Source organism: Gekko japonicus, unplaced genomic scaffold (genome assembly GCF_001447785.1).
Source record: "Gekko japonicus isolate JY-2015 unplaced genomic scaffold, Gekko_japonicus_V1.1 scaffold269, whole genome shotgun sequence".
Taxonomy (NCBI): Eukaryota; Metazoa; Chordata; class Lepidosauria; order Squamata; family Gekkonidae; genus Gekko; species Gekko japonicus.
In genome coordinates, this window is record NW_015168659.1 from 1083052 (window position 1) to 1100712 (window position 17661).

Consider the following 17661-nt stretch of genomic DNA (forward strand, 5'->3'; position numbering starts at 1 on the left):
GGCAGAGAACCGGAGCGGCGGCGGCCCGACTGGCCGATCGGCCGAGTGAGAGAGCCACGAGGCCGCAGGCAGCCTGCCCCTGATCCCGCTGCCCTTAATTTCGTTTCCTGCAATGTGCGAACTAACGAACTAACGACACCAATCCTTTTAAACAAAAAAAAAAAGAGGAGGTGGGCTAATGGGCGTGGAAAAAGGGGGGAGGGGGGAGGGCTCAATCACCGCGAAGCAAACGGAAAATCCTGGGATTTGAGGATTTCAACTGCTGCGGAGCAAATGGGGGAAGCACCGGGCCAAAAGGAAGCATCGAAACAAATGGTGTGAAACCGACGAGATGCTCCGGAGGAAAGAGAGGGCTCACCACGCTTCACAGCGGGCCAAAGTCCCATGCGAAATCGCCCCTACTCTGCTTGAATTATGGCTAGTTACATTTGCACCACCATCCCTTATATGTTGTCAGTTGCGTGTCAGTTGCTTGTTTCACTTAAATACCTTGGGTGTTTTTGCACATACAAGTTTTACTCAGAGTCACTATGAGACATGAGTTTTGTAGACTTTAAAGATAGTGCTTATTTTTGCTCATGTGTGTTTTGTTCATGAGCACAGAAGTTGGTTTGGGTCGGACCTGTCCTGAGCCCCAATTTGAATGGAATAGAGTGTCCTTAGAGAAGGAGGATTCCCCCAGAGTTGATGTCACACTTGAGGAACCAAGGCCCCGGTCACACGACAAAGTTGCCATCGGAGAAGCACGGGAGTCCCACGGATTTTCCGGGCGTGATCTCACCCCAACATCTGGGAAGCGCAGTGCTCCCGTGGAGAACCCGTGGTTCCCCGCTGAAGGTGTGGAATTAAAAACTAGTACCTACGAGATACTAGTTTCCTGAAACCGCGGGCCAAGGGCGGGCATCTGATCGTGTTCCCAGTGGACTTATGTGGCATCCGTCGTCCGTTGCTGTTCGTCTCCGCAGGTTGCGCAACAGCGCCCAACAGCGCATGCGCACAGAGAGCGATTGTGTGGCGTTGCTTCTGTGCCATGCTGCAGGATACCTGTCTGATCGGCATTTCCCCCGAGCCATGGGACCTCGACCGGGACGTGTGCTCAGGCGGCCGCGCGTTAGTTTCCTCGGGGGCAATTAGCCACGCCTCCCCCCGCGATATCCGGCCCGTGTGACCGGGGCCCAAGTACCTCAGAGTTAGCAGATGGAAGCCGCCAAACCCGCTATACAAAAGCACATTCTATCCATGGAGCTGGTGGAGGTGGACAACCAGGACCCCCATGATTTGACCCATCCATCTCCAGAGCTCCCACAGCCTCCTTGAACCTCAAGAGTATAGCAGGCATGATCCGAAGTCCAGACCAAGAGAAAGAGCGCACTCTGGCAGCTTGAGGTATCCACATCACTTAGCAATTACCAGAGGAAAGAACAGATCTGAGTCTTGGCAGGACCAGGGCTCCCATTCAGGCAGTATAAAGGGTGAAGCCAGCAAGTGCTTTAAGAATCCTCAGTTGGCTTGATCTTTCTTAGTTCAACGTTTGTTCATAGTAGCTGGTGCTCCCTCTTGGAGAGCTCCACTTCAGAATGGACTCCAAATCTTCAGACCCTTGCCTGCTTTCCCAGTTCCTGATTTCTCTGGACAGCTTCTGCTTTGATCCAACCCAGCTGCCAGTGTTTAATCTAGAATATACGTGCTTAAGTGATCATCCTAACTGGTTTAGAAGGGGGATAGTGTGCCACAAAAAAGGTTAGTGTCATGATGCCACAAATGGTTTAGAGCAAAATGGCTAAAGAGCTGTGAGAATTCACATGATTTGGTACAAAAAGGTTATCAGAACATTAACTCCTGTAATTTGAAAGTCACTGAACTACATCATTCAACCTGAATATGCAAATGATGCAAGGTAAATTAACTCCAGGTTCCTGGAATTTTATGGGCAGGCATTCAGTGTCTCTTACTAGCATGCAGATTCACCAATAGAAGAAAAAAAAAAGGTTTGACCTGTTGATTTTTTTCCTCTTATGCACCTGTCAAAGGCAGAGAGTCTTGGTTTATAAATAGCACCCCCTTCAAAAAGAGTTCATTTTGATAAAGTTTATAAGTATTGCAGCTTTCTGACTTCTTGAAGATTCCTATGTATTCTCTCTCTGCCTCCCTGTCTCTCCCTCTCTCACACAAACAGGCACACAGCGTTTGACCTTCAAAAGCACACTACTTATCTGAGAAGAAAGTTTATAGTATAAAAGGCCTTTACTATTAAGAAACTACTAGTCACATAATTAAAACAGCTTTGTTTGGGGGAATGCACAGGTCCTTATAGTTACACTGGAGTACCACTAGGTGTCTGCTCTCAGTTACCTTAACACACTGCTTTACCATGCCACATCACCCCATCTTTCTCTTATCAGCTTAGTTTTATCATACTTTCCATCAAATTAATATCTCATTGTTTTATAAACCTAAGTGTTTTCTCCCTCCTCCCACTTATTTTACTTACTTGAGCAGGTGTTTTTGCTAAGTCAATTACACTGTCAGATATACTTGCCATTCCCTGAACATATGGAAATAAAGATTTTGAATTAACAATCACATTTTCATCATTTTTAGTGTCTTGTCAGGCTTTTAGCTTTGCGTTACTTTCTCTGAGATCATCAATATGGTAAATATGATTGCCCTTGGGGAAAATGCAGCAAGCCGGCTAGAGCAAGAGGCAGTGTGACTCAGTAGCTAGAGAAATTTGGTAGCTTTGAATTCAAATCCATGAACATCAGTCCTGGAAAACGTATTCTATTACTTATTGCAAAAGGGGAAATGTAATGTATTCAGATGCTGCCCTGAATGCATGGGGATGAACGTGGAATCATCCCATAGAGAAGCTATGCTAAGCTTCAGACGTCGGCAAGGATTCGCGCCGAAAGCATTGTGTCCAATCACATTTGAATGTCTGTAAGTGGGAACGCTTATGATTGGTCTGTTATGCGATCAACCTGATAGGTTGATAATTGTATAGTAGGTGTGGCTACATTAGCCCGGAATGTTTAAATACCGAACAGCGACAATGAAAGCTGTTCGGGCTATCAGAGAAGTTGTACCGTGTCAGAGAAGTTGAGTGTTGAGCTGAAATAAACCTGAGTTTTGCTGAAATCACTCTCTGGCTATTTTGTTAAGCACGGACTTAACAGGAAAGATATGAATGTGCCTTACAGGGCTGTTGTGAGAGTCCTTTTAGTGACGCAATGGATGATGGCTGTTCAGAATGTTCAACAATCTTGAACCACGGGACAGAAGACAGCACAAGGCTGTCCACATATTATTCTAAAATAAACTTATAGAGACGTACACTCATGTGCACTGCCACATAGCATCCAACATAGCTCATCCATGTGCAAAAGTTGTTTCCTCAAAAATAGTATGTTCTCTGGGTAATAGTTTAAGAATGGACTTCACCAATGTTCCCTCTAAGCTGTGGAGTCTTGTAAGCAAAAATTCTACTTTGTGAGCTGCTGGCATTAAAGTTGTGAGCGAGCGATTTGGCTACTGCATAACCTAGTTTGCTCTGGAGCCATCCTTCCTTAGCCGAGACAAAAATGTGTGAGCTGGAGGCTAAAAAAATGTGCGCTAGCTCACACTAACTCAGCTTAGAGGGAACACTGGAACTTCACTATGCACATCAATAGTGTCGTCTTAAGCCAACTGAAGGGAATGGGCTTAGATGGGTGTGGCCGTGTTTAGGACAGTACTGTTAGTCATTTAGCACTGTACTTAAGATGGATCGAAATCATTTTGTGGAAATACAAACTGAAGTTAAGATCGCGGCCGTCCTTGGACCTCCACTTAGAATTGCTCTCTTAGTATCAGCACACAACCATAATACAACGTACCATGTAATCCATATTGAATTTGCTTTCATGTATGCATTTGTTATCGTTGTTATCGTTGTCGTTGTTATCGTTATCGTTGTTATCGTTATCGTTGTTATCGTTATCGTTATCGTTATTATTGTTATCGTTGTTTTAAATTTCACTTGGTCATGGTGCATTCCAAAATTATAAGGCACTGGTAACCACCTATCTCACCATAGACCCCTCCCTTTATCAGGCCCTACTCAAGTTATGCTCTTCAGCTTTGGTGTTGCTTCAAGATAGGTAAAATTTGTCACAGTGAAGAAGAAGAAGAGTTGGATTGATACCCCACCCTTCACTTGGAGTCTCAGAGTGGCTTACAATCTCCTTCCCTTTCTCTCTCCACAACAGACACCCTGTGAGGTAGGTGGGGCTGAGAGAGCTCTGAGAGTACTGCTGTTGAGGGAACAGCTCTGAGAGAACTGTGATGGACTCAAGGACACCCAGCAGGCTGCCTGTGGAGGAGTGGAGAATCAAACCCAGTTCTCCAGATTAGAGTCAGCTGCTCTTAACCACTACACCAAACTGGCTTCCTGAAGAGGAGGGGGGGGCCTCCACAGCAGTTGTTCCCAGGCTGCGGAATGAGCTCTCAGCAGAAATCCATAGCTCCTCCTTCTTCCTTATCATTAGATGGGGGTGTAAATCTTAACTCTTCCAACTAGACTTTGGCCAGGCTGATTTCCTGTAGAGTGCTGGATGCTATTTAATTACTGTGATATTAGTTTTAAAGTATTGGCATGGTTTTTAGGAAAAGTATTCGTACGGTTGTGAGTCACCTTCAACTTTAGGAAAGTGGCATATAAAACATATAAATAAATGCAGGATGAAAAGGAGAGTATAAATATCTTCAATCCACCCATCAATAATAACTCCTTTGCCTGTGCTTTGGTTTGCCTGGTATCTTTAATACAACCTGACTGGGAAATTGGGGTTTGTAAGGGTATTTCCTTGGTGTCATCACATTGTATTATGTAGCTTACTTCTATGGGAGTTGGTGCAGGATCGGCATCTTCAATTCTCAGGTGCTTTATCAGTTCTTTGATCTTTTCCTCTTGGTTGATAAGAAAATTTACATCTTCTTCTCTCTGTACTACAATCAGGTCATCAGCATAAGTCAGGATATAAGTCCATTTGCCATCTCTGTGCAAGGCAAGGATCTGATTCACTTTTCTTGAAGTTTGCTTGAGGTAGCATTGTTCTCCCTGTCTCCTTATGCTCCAGTACTTAAGCACACGCGCCTCACTCCTTTCTTAGTTAAATTGCAGCGGTCCTCCTTTTTTTCCTTGGTTGGTCCTTGAAGGTAGATTTAACTCCTTAGTTGCTGGAGCTGCATAACCTGGAGCCCATAACCTGAAGGATAATTTGGGTAGCAGAGTGCTCAGGGCACATAACACAGCAGAGTCTATTTGGTTTGTGTGTGTGCTGACAAGAAACAAAGTTACACATGGAGCCTCTTTATCTTTCTAAAACCAAAATGACTCTTTTATCATAAGGAACTCCATTCTAGACAGGAGTAGCGATAGGATTCTAACCAGGCCCATAGCTACATTGAATCATTTCGGGGCCCGGCCTCCTGACTTTCTGCCAGGCCTCCCCAAACTTACTACCCTGGGCAGGCCCCACAACTTATTCCTTCCACTGGCCACCACTGCAAGCCTTGTACCCCCCTCCTCTCCTCTCTGCTCCGTATCTCTTCTCTGCCATTGCGTCTCACTCTCTCTCCATCAGAGGTCATTTCGGGGGAGAACGCGGGTCTCCATGCCTTGTGTACCTTTGGAGCCTTGCATTTCTAAGAAGGGGGGTGGAAGGTCAGAGTATCAACTGCAGCTGCCCTTTGAAAGACGCACAATCTGCTATTTTAAATCCTTTCTGCTGTTTTAAATCTTTCCTATCAGCCCTAAAACTATGTTGGTCTTAAAGGTGCCCCTGGCCTGGACTCAAAACTTTGTCTCTCACAGACACACCCCCACACTGTGCATTTTGGTACATTCTTCTGCTCCCTACCGGAGCTGGGAAGGTCACAACAGCTTTGGCTTCTCCAGTCTCCTAAGTGAAAGTCTGAAACTCCTCCTCCTTCAGCTGCCTGGTACTTCGTCAGTGCAGCCAGTGTGGAGCTGCCTCCTGCACCTTTGGAACCTTGCATTTCTAAGAACGGGGGTGGAAGGTCAGAGAGTCAACTGCAGCTGCCCTTTGAAAGACGCACAATCTGCTATTTTAAATCCTTTCTGCTATTTTAAATCTTTCCAATCAGCCCTAAAACTATGTTGGTCTTAAAGGTGCCCCTGGCCTGGACTCAAAACTTTGTCTCTCACAGACACACCCCCACACTGTGCATTTTGGTACATTCTTCTGCTCCCTACCGGAGCTGGGAAGGTCACAACAGCTTTGGCTTCTCCAGTCTCCTAAGTGAAAGTCTGAAACTCCTCCTCCTTCAGCTGCCTGGTACTTCGTCAGTGCAGCCAGTGTGGAGCTGGCTAGGGTGAAGGAGGAAGCACTCTGGGGAGACGAAAGGGAAACCTTGAGACACCGCAGCCGCCTAAGGAACCTCTGGCCATGGAGAGTTCCTTGGAGAAGGTCAGCGCTGGCTCCAGCTGTTTTGAAGGGGCACAGGGGTGTCTGGTGGCAGCCTCGTGCGGGGGGGGGGGTCATGGCAAGGAACGATCCTGGGAGATCTTTAGCACCAGTTGCCTAATCCCTTTATAGCAAAAAACAAAATGAACTCCCCCCCCCAGAAATAACCATGCTTGAAACTTTTCAGCCTCCATTGGGGGGGGGGGAGGCAGAGGGAGTTACTTAAATTGCCTTTAATTAAATTAGCCAGTGCCCCCCGAGAAATTAAAATGCCCCCCAAATTAAAAAATCCTGGCTACGGGCCTGATTCTAACCTAGTCTAACTAGCTAGGATGGATAGCGATGCAGGAAGCGTGTCCGGCCCTCATGGTGCTGAGATGAAGGAAAGTAGCACATTGTGGCGAGAAGGTGTCAAGCCGTAAGGAAGATTCCCTAAGAACAGCAATCTACACATCAAAGGGATAGTATCAGAGTAGTAGAGGTCCTGTCCTTCCTATCTCTCTGAGTCTCTTATAGACCCCCTCTGAAGTCTGAGGCTAAGAGACAGAGCAAAGTCCTTCACTTCCAACAGAGGATACCTCTGAGAGCACAAGAATTCTGGCAGCAATGGTTAAGAAAAAAAAGGCAGCCACGGGCCTCAGTCTACATTTACACTAGAATCACCCAAGTGCTGTTCTTTTAAAACTTCCAGATTTATGCCCGGTTCAGAATTGGAATGTAGACAAAAAAAGATCTTTCCTCATCTGAATAATGAGCTTTCTTCTTCTTCTTCTTTTTGACCTTTTAAAAAAACCCCTGAAAATCTAATATGAAAATGATAAGCCCTCTCAAAAATGTATTCCTTCCTGATATTTCTCTCCCCTCATCCTATTGTGAACCCCAGGTTTAATTTAACAGTTTAATTCTAGGATTGCTTCTGCATGGTGAGCTGCACACTGTGGTTTATTATTGTTGGGTTGCTTCTGCATGCTGGGCTGCACTCGGAGCTTTGCTATTTTAGGATTGCTCAGGCATGCTGTGCTGTACTTAGCAATGGCTTATTTCAAGATTTTTCATGCATCTCAGCTAACTCGAGATTATTAGTTTATCAAGAGAATGATCATAAGAAAGAAAGAAACGATGTGTGCAGAAGTACAATGAGAAGTCAGAAAATAAATCAGTACATTAGGCAACAAGTTATTCACAAGTAGTAAGTGGTCCTGATGGTTCCATTCCCGCCTGGCAGGCTAATTTCAGAAGATAGTGCAGGGAGACTTCTAATTAGTCCCATGGCCTTTATTAGGATTGCCAACTTCCATGTGGGGCCTGGAGCTCCCCTGGAATGACAACTGATCAGTTCCCCTGGAGAAAAGGGTGTCGGGTAGCCCTGTCATAGGTCTGGAATGTGGAGGGGTGCCCTCCTGTTTTCTGTCTCAGCCCTCCCTGGCTCACCAACTGTTTGCTATCTTATGCTTGACCTTGTAGATGCTCCAGCTGCCGTTTACTCGGCTGGGGAAGTTAATGGCTTTTTTTGCTTTGCCTGCTTGCTGTGCCCGTGCGTGCAAGATGTATCCATTGGCTCATGCTTATATGGGGGGATGTTTGATTCTAGTATAAGTCAGAAGCCCTAGTACTGACGGCCATTCCTGACACAAGCTGTACACGTGTCTTTAGTACTGGATCTATCAATAAACAGTTACCTTCTTATGAAGCCCTGTGCTGCGTGACCTGACTAAGGACCCTGACAAAGGGCTCTTTTGGAGGGTGGACTCTGGCATTATATTCCTCCAAGGTCCCTCTCCCCAATTGTCCCCGGTTCCACCCCCAGATCTCCAGCAATTTCCCAACCCAACGTTGGCCACCCGAGCCTTTATGCTGTAGGGTCTTGCAAAGCTTCAGTCTTGTTTCCCACACAACATTTTTATCAGACTGCTGGGTGAGATCATTTGGGGGGTGGCATTGGACTGAGATGCCACCAATATGCCAATTATGCTTAGTTTTATATCACCTTGAGTGCTGTGCCAGTTAGATCTGTTGAGGTCCTGGACAAATGCTTAGAGAAGACAGTAGGATAGGTGAGGGCCAGTAAAGTGAAGCTAAATTCAGACAAGACTGAGATGCTGTTGGTCAATGGTAAAATTACTCAAGGAAGGAGGATTCAACCTGTTATGGGGTGGGTAGCACTACCCCCCTGAAAGAGCAGATACATAGCTTGATCCTAGCCTATGACTGAAGGCTGAAGTTTTACTCTGTGGCACTTAGTGTCTTTTGTCAGCTTCAGCTCATATTATTTATTTATTTATTTATTTAATTTGCATCCCGCCCTCCCTGCCAAGGCAGGCTCAGGGCGGCTTACAGACTATATATAAATATATTAACACAGCGAGATACGTTAAAACAAGTGATGTTAGGCCCCGATCACACGAGAGGATTTGGGCTGGGAGAGGGACGGATCGGGGGCAGAGAAAACGAGCGCGACCCCACCGCAACTTCTGGGAAGCGTTGCACGCCCGTCCCCGATCCGGCTCTTCTGACGATAACCCGCAGCAAAAAAGAACCATCTACCGAGGTGGTTCTTTCCGAAAGGCCGCATCAAAGCTGGCCGTGGGATCGCCGGTGCGTTCTTCCGCTGGCGCATCCTCGGCTCCTGGCTGAACTGCACATGCTCAGACATGCGCAGTTCGGCAGCCTCCCGTGACATTCTCTCCGGTCTCCCCGGCATCTGATCGTGCCGGGGAGCAATTGCACGGCGGCTCACGGGATCTTTATGATCCTGCCGCCATGTGCCTATTTTGGTGCGGCTTTTAAAAGCCGCACTTTGCCCATCCTTTTCCCCCCTCGTGTGGCAGGGACCTAAGTTAAAACCACAACATATGCAGACATAGGTGCTAGTGAACATAAATGCTAATAAGTGATGGCGGTGTTCTCTTAGCACCTAGATGGTCCACCGCCACCATCGTCTGAGTTCTTGCCAGGCTATTGGATATCAAGTTGGTGCTGTTGTTGGGGCCAGGGCCTCAACGTTAGGAGGCGGCACCCTAATCAAAACCCTGGTGGAAGAGCTCCGTTTTACAGGCCCTGCGGAACTATATACCAACCATAGCCATTCTTTGAAAGATGTAGTTTGGCGATGGTGACCCATGTTTTGATCAAAACCAGGTTAGATTATGGCAATGCACTTTACATGGGTCTGCGTTTGAAGGCTGTCCAGAAACTTCAGTTAGTTCAAAAGTGTGATGACTAGGTAGCTGTTTTGAGAGGGATGGCTTCAGTTCTGTGTAGAATGATCTACAATGGCTGCCTATCCATTACTGGGCACAATTCAAAGTTCTGGTATTTAATTTTAAGGCCCTAAACATCTTGGAAAAGGGATAACTGAAGGACTGCTTCCTCCCATAACACCCAGAATACCGGTTAAGATCCTTATCTCAACCCTAACTCCTAGGCCCCTGCCCAGAGAGGTAAGAGGTCCTGTTTGGCGATGATGCCCCACCTTTGTAAAAAGCCAAGGCACACTCACTTTACAAATGTAACCAGGGACTAGTACCTGGATAAATGCAGGATTTAGATCACATGTTCAGCTGTACATGCATTGAATGTAATATGAGAATCACTCATATTACAATATGAGGAAGGCAATCCTTCCTACTAATTGCCCTATGCTTGGGCTAGCCATGTCAGATGCAGGGCATAACTGCTCAGTCACTTTCTCCCCTTGTTGCCTTTCCTGGGTGATAAAAACCGGCAGCAAAGCTCTGCAGAATAATGTGATCCTAGTCAGGCTTTTTTGTAGAAAAAGCCCAGTAGGAACTCATTAGCATAACAGGCCACACCCAACAACAGAAACTCGTTAGCATATTAGGCCACACCCCTGACAGCACAGGTCATTAGCATATTAGGTCACGCCCCCATGTTACCAGAAGTCTGGTCATCCAGCCACACCCACCTTTTGCTTCTTATTCTGTTTACCTTGTTTGTTGTCAAAACCCAGGGTTTTTTTTGTAGCAGGAACTCCTTTGCATGTTAGGCCACACAACCCTAATGTAGCCAATCCGAATGGGTTTCTGCTGTTGGATGTGGCCTATTATGCTAATGAGTTCCTGCTGTTGGGTGTGGCCAACTCAGGAGCCAGCCGGAACTCCATTCCTGTGCGTTCCTGCCCAAAAATAGGCCTGATCCTAGTGTTTCTCATTGTTACTGAAACTGGAAGTTGTTACAGTCTGATTCGTTATATTAACTATATATTAAAGAGTGGGCATCATTCTGATTGGATTTAGGTTGCTAATATTATAGAACTGCTTATGCCTAGCCAGATGTGCCATAAGAAGAAAGTACTTTTGATCAGGCCAAGTCAGGTCTGGCTAATCCAGAAGCTTCATATTGCCTGATACTTGAGAGCCTGAAAAAGGGAGGCTCTGAGGTCTGAGTACAAAAACACAATGAGGCTCCCAATTCAAATCTTGAGAAAGTGACAATAGTACCTACCAGTATGAAGACATACCTTAGGCTGAGTTCAGACTAGCAGTTTGGCCCAATATAGGCATGTTTCAGAAACGTTTCTCAAATGGATTAAAGGGGCTGTTCACACAGGCACAACTGTCCGGCGTTCCCGACCGCACTAAGCCCGTCTTGTAAGCTTCCCTCCTGAGTTTAAACAGTATCTGGTGAAAGTAGTCGCAAACCCTGGAGAGTGCGTTCATCCCGCTTCCCGGAAGTGTGAACGCCGAAAGCCGCAATTGCTGATGTACATAAGTGCATATGCGCATATCTCTGGATTACCAAAAAGAAAGCCACGCCTTACAGCCGTGCCTCTGCCAGGGGTGGGCCAACAGTGCGAATGCTCCCTTGCACCTCCTCCCTGGTATGCTCCCACATCAGTCGGTGCAGTGTGACCGGGAATACCCGGAACAAGTTGTTCTGGGTCTTTTTTTGCCATGACTCCCCTTGTGCTTCAAACTGCAAGTCTGAACTCAGCCTTATACACAGCATCCATGTCAATTTACATAGCTGAAGGGTAATGCCGTAACTGTATTTAGTAGATTTGTTCACAGCTCAGTAGCTGGTGAAATGAACTGCTATCTGTGTACAGCTACATGCAACGGCTACGTAATTTGTCTGAAACAGCTCATCTTGGTTCAAGCGCTGGACTAGGATCAGAGTCAGGGGTCATTTGGGGGGGACGCGGGGGGACGCCATCCCCCCGGGAGAGGTGTGGGAGGGCGGGGCCTGGAACTCCCTGCTGGTGCCCGCTGGAGGTCGCCGCTGGCTGTGGGGAGGAGGCGGGGCGCGCTGCATTGGGCGCGGACGAGCGAGCAGGTTTCCCAGCCGCCTCCCGGCTTTGCCTTTCCCGTCACGCTCGGTGCAGCAAGCGGGCGGCTGAGCGTGGGGGAAGCCGCCGCCGCCAGAAGCAGCCCCGCCGTTCCGCGGCTCGCCTGCGCCACCGTGACCCACCCAGGCCGCCTCCTCCTCCTCGCAATCGCGGGAGATCCCCTGCCTCCACCTTATGAATGGGAACCCCAGTGATGTCAGGGGGCGTGGCCTTATGACACACTTCCGGTGATGTCAGGGGGTGTGGCATATGCTAATGAGTTATGCTAATGAGTCCCCCTAGCTCTTTTTCTACAAAATGACCCCTGATCAGAGTTACCTATGTTCAAATCCCCAGTCTGCCATGGAAGCTCACTGAGAGCCAAACTAGACAAAATGGTGTCCCTGAGTTGACTCTGGAATGTGTCTCCATTCTGTAGACTTAGTTCCCACTAGGGAACTCCTTTTAACAATGATGCAAGGAGAGAAAAATAGTCGTAAGATGCTTTTGGTTCCCTTTGAGAAGAAAAGAAATGTATAAATATCTAAACAAACAAATAAATAATTTGTATCAGAGACAAGATAAACTGTATTCATGTTGCCAGCTTATTACAGTCTTACAGAATTTTCATAAATTAAATTAGGTCAAGAACTCAGAGTGGAGGTATTCTGATAGCGAGACGCATAAGGAAACTTCAAGCAACAATCTTTTTCAAAAATTTCCCATCATTTAGGCATTTCCTTGTGTTCAGAAAACAGGAGATGAAGAAGAAAAATGGCTGCACTTTACCTGGAACTTTGAAAAAGAAAGTTGAGGGATACAAAGTTCATTTAGAATCATCACTGTCAACCAAGACCTCCCTGGATTTACAGAAGGTTTTTTAATACACATACACACAAGAATATATGAAGATGGTGACACTGAAAACAGGTAGGGTTTCCAGCTCCGGGTTGTGAAATACCTGGAGATTTTGGGGTAGAGCCTGGGGAGGGCAGGGTTTGGTGAGGGGAGGGACCTCAGCAGGATATAATGCCATAGAGTCCACCCTCCAAAGCAGCCATTTTCTCCAGGGGAACTGACCTTGGTCATCTGGAGAACAATTGCAGTAGCAAGAGATCTCCATGTGCCACGTAGAGGCTGGCAACTAGGGTTGCCAGATCTCCTGGTCCCACAGGGGTTTCCCAATTTGGGGGGCTCCTTCCCACTGCCAGCCAGCTGGCCGGTGGGGAAGAAGCCCCACCCCTGCCCTACAAGTGATCTCACAGCTTTTTTAAAGGCAGCACCTCGCCAGAGGCAGAGCTGAGCCAGCTGAGCTCTGAGAAGAAGCAGGAGATAGAGCTACTAGAGGAGTGTTTTTAATTTGCTTTCAGCTGAGGTGATTTGGCTGAGAGGGTACTGTGTGGGGGGGTTGTGTTTGGGAGTGTGTGGGTGAGTTTTGAGTTGTTGCAGAGTCTTGGCTGCTTGAGATAGGGTGAGAAAGGGGCATTGTTTGACTGTGATTGAGTGCCTGGGTGAATTTGAATCGTTGTTGGCCATGCCCTCTGCTGGGGGAGGCTTCTATTTAAGGCAGCACCTTGCCAGAGGCTCTTGGCCTGTGGCTCTTAGCCTAGGGACTCTGTAAGAAGCCCAGGAAGATCCAGAAAGCCAGGGCCCTAGCCTCCTTGGGTTTCCAGTAAGTTCTACAAGGAGAACCACATAAATACAAAGGGCCCTTTGAAACAAAGAAGATGCTCAGAAAGTTCTCTCATAATAACTAATTTACTAATACAGAACAATGTGGAAAACAAGAACTCTACAAGTATATTGTTTTACTAACTCTTTTAATACTAATATTAAGTTTAACATAAAGGGGGTCTCCCACTCTTGGGTTTTTAGTTAGTGTGGGTATCTTTCCATTATCCACAGTTGTAGTTTCCCTTCCTATATTTTTTTTTGTAGTTTGTAGTTATATTGAAAAAATAAAAATACCCCTATGGGGGTTTCAATAAATAAATAAATACAAAGGGTTTTAAAAGGGGGATTATATATAATTATTATTTTAAAAGCAATTCTGAAGCCAGAATGGCAGCAGGGGGTTATCCAGTGTTTTGCACAGAGTGTCACATGTATGACTATCTGCCCACTGGACAGAAGTCTTGGGTGTGTGCCCGATGCAAGGAGCTCCTGGTTCTCAGGGAATGAGTTTACTCCCTTGAGGCCAAGGTGGCTGACCTAGAGAAGCAGAGACAGTCAGGCGCATGGAGAAGACTCTCGGGGACTTGTTAGATATGTCCCAAATAGGTATAGAAAAAAGCCTGGCTGACAGAGGCCCACAAAGTTTCATTTTTGTCTCCTTTGTTGTAAGTTAATCTCCAGCAGGTAGATCAGTATGATCTAAGCTGACAGCTACCTGTCAGCAGATGGAGTGATAAAGCTAGTTCCAACCAGTTTTGACTGGCACTGGACAGTGTGTAGTCACCATGACTCAGCTTGAATCTGATTGGTGGAACTATGTATATAAGTCTTGTACAGTTGCCGTGCATTTTTCTTCTGTCTGAAACAAGTGCCTGGCGAAGCAGTTTGATTGTGGATATTGTGAATAAACCTTTGTACATAGTGTACCACTGGACTGTTTCAGTGTGGTTACTATAAGGGGCTTCACAGCAAGAACTGCAGTGAAGAGCTGGTAAGGCTGGAAAGTCCTTAAGGGTGCTGGCTTGAATAAGTGCTGGTCTTGGACCGTTACACACGCTTAGCGCAACACCCTTATGCTTTTTGAAAATCTACATGAAACCACTAGCTGAAGTCATCCAGAGATCTGGCAGAGTTGTCATAAATATGTGGATAACACTCAAGCTCTAGCTCGCACTTTCAACAGACCCTAGGGAGGCTGTGAAAGCTTCAATCAGGACCTGGGGGCAGTTTTGCAATGCATCAGGACTAATAAACTGTAGCTTAACAGAGGTATAGAGATGTCTCGTGTTCTGGATGGCATTGCAGTTCCCCTAATGGAGCGGGTTCATCGCTTGAGGGTGCTCCTGGACCTGGGAGCCTTGTTGGATAAGCAGGTGGCAATGGCAGCCACAAGGACCTTCCAGCTTTGGCTTGTAAGCCAGCTGTGGCCTTTCCTGAGGAAAAAAAAAAGATCTTGCCACTGTTGCTCATGTCCTGCTTAGGTTACTGCAATGTGCTTGAAGTGAGGCTCCCTCTGAAGAGTGTCTGGAGACTGCAATCGGCATAGAATGCTGCAGCAAGAATGCCGGCTAGAGTGGTTAATAGGTGCCCTATCATTGTAGTCATCTTCTATCTCGGACATGCAATTTTCTTGGTTTTAGCAGGCATCCTTCTGCCAGCTGGACCCTCCCATCAATTCTTGCCTCTTGGCCAGTGGGAGAAATAGTACGGAAAGGAAATAATGTCATGTCTGGCCAAAAATCTGGACAAAACATCAGCATGTCAGCTGACGCTCTGGAAACTCTATGGTGATCGTCATGTCTGGCCCTTGCCCCACACCCAAAGCTCTTGGGGATGTGGGGTGCCATCCCTACTCCATCTACATTGGCTCCCAGTTTTTCCCCCAGGCACAATTCAAGGCACTGGTACTGACTATTAAATCCCTATATAGCTCAGGACCAGCATACCTTAAGGACTGCCTACTCCCAGGTAGAAGAAGAAGAGATTGGATTTATACCCTGCCCTTCGCTCAGAGTCTCAGAGTGGCTTACAAACTCATTTCCCTCCCCTCCCCACAACAGACACCCTGTGAAGTAGGTGGGGCTGAGAGAGCTCTGAGAGAAACTGCTCTTTTTCAAGAACACCTCTGACAGAACTATGGCTTGCCCAAGGTCATCCAGCAGCTGCAAGTGTAGGAGTGGGGAATCAAACCTGGTTCTCCCAGATTAGAGTCCACCCACTTAACCACTACATCAAACTGGCTACCCAATCACTAAAGTTATCTTCAGGGACCTTTTTTTTGGGGGGGTGCCCCAGTCATGAAGTGAGATGGGTGACAACTTGAGAAAGGACCTTCTCAGTTGTGGCACCAAAATGGTAAATTCCCTCCCCAGAAAGGTTCTTCTGAGTCCTTCAATAGCTATCTTCCATCAGCAGTCAAAGACCATTTTTGTTATGTTTGTTTTTTCCTTATTGACCTGTTTTTATTTTTTAAGTTGTTAATTTAAGCAGAGTGCACTACTGCAAAATGAGGACCAGTTGAAAAAATCACAGCTGCTACATAGGGGCGATCAGTGAAACAGCAAATCCACAAAAGGGACATGTTGTTCAAAATTCAGGAATTGCTGTTATGATTTATTTATTTATTTAACCTTCAATTTATATACCGCCCTAACCCCCCCAATGGGGGTCTCTGGGCGGTTTACAACTTTGTAGTGCTAATCACTTTTATGGATCCCTAACTATGGGCATATTCTCAAGGGTTGGGTCAGCCTACCTAGCACCACGGTGGTGGCGGCTCTTCCTTCTGGTCTCCGGCTTTGGCTTTCTTGGCTCCTCCGGTCGGCAGGACGCTCCTCTCTCCAGCGCAGTTCTTCTCCAGTGAGGCAGCCGTCTCGGTGTGTGTGTTCATCTCTCCCGGCCTTGGGTCCGTCTGATAGGCTCCGCCGCGCCGGGAGATGACGTCATCCGCACCTTCTGCTGCTCGCGCCGGCCGCTTTCTGTTGAAACTCCGCAGGCCACCAGGGATCGCTCCACTGGCTCTCGATGTTCCACCTCGCCGCCTCGTCTCTGCCGCTAGGATCCGCCGTCACCGCCGCCGTCATTGTTGTTGTTCCTTCGCTGCTGCCGCCGCTGCACACCACACTCCTCGGACGAGGGGGGTGCCCCTACCCTACTAAGGGTAGGTTCCCATTCATCTACTTGCCCTTTAACGGGCTTTTGAACTGCTGGGTGGGCGGGAGCTGGGACGCAGGCCGAGAGCTCATTCCGGCCACATTGGGGCTCGAACAGATGTTCGGCCAGATGTTAAGGCAGGCTGCATTAACAGCCTGTGCCACCGCTCCCTTCTGATGGGCGAGACCATTATATGGAGCGGTGAGACCATTATAGGGAGCGGTGGCGCAGGCAGTAAGGGAAGCCTGCTTTAAAACCTGGGCGAGCAGCTTCGGCTGTTCGAATCCCCACCGCGGCCAGGGTGAGCTCCTGGCCCTATGTCCCAGCTCACGTCAACCCAGCGGTTCGAAAGCCCGTTAAAGGGCGAGTAGATAAAATGGGGACCTGCTACTAGAGCAGGGGGGCACCCACTTCTGGTGTAGCGGCGATGACGGACAAGCGGAGAACGGAGGAACGATGTGTGGCGGCGGCGGATGAAATAATGGCGGCTGGCGAGGCGACGGGCAGGAACGGAGGCTGGATGAACGAGGCGCGGAGGCGGAGCGACGCGGCAGGCCGGAGCCTGACTTGGAGCATGCGCAGAAGTGCGAAGTGGTCCGGGCCTAGAGAGTTACGTCTGACAGAAAGGACAGAACTGCAAAAGACCAGCGCCCTAAAGAAGGGCCGCCGCCGGGACTGTCCCCTCGCAAAGAAAGATCTGCTACAGAAGAAAGGGTGCCTGGTAAGGCTTCTCATCTCCCTATTTACATGTGGCCCAAGATTAGGACTGTGTTAATTAATTAGAATTGTAAGCCGCTCAGAGCCCCGGGGGTGTGAGCGGGATAGGAAATCGAATGAAATAAAATAAAATAAATAAATTTACCCTCTTTTTGTCCTTGGGTCTCAAATAGGGGTGTGCATTGGGAGGGAATCGGTATTTTCCGGGGTCGGGTAAACCAAACCCGAAAAATATCAGTAAATGCTCATATTTCTGAATTCCTGTATTGTTATGATACTGGGATTTGGGAAATACTCAGCATTGCTGAAAATATTTGGCTTGTCAGAACAGCGTGCCAGTTTCACTCCCCCTCTGCTTGGTAG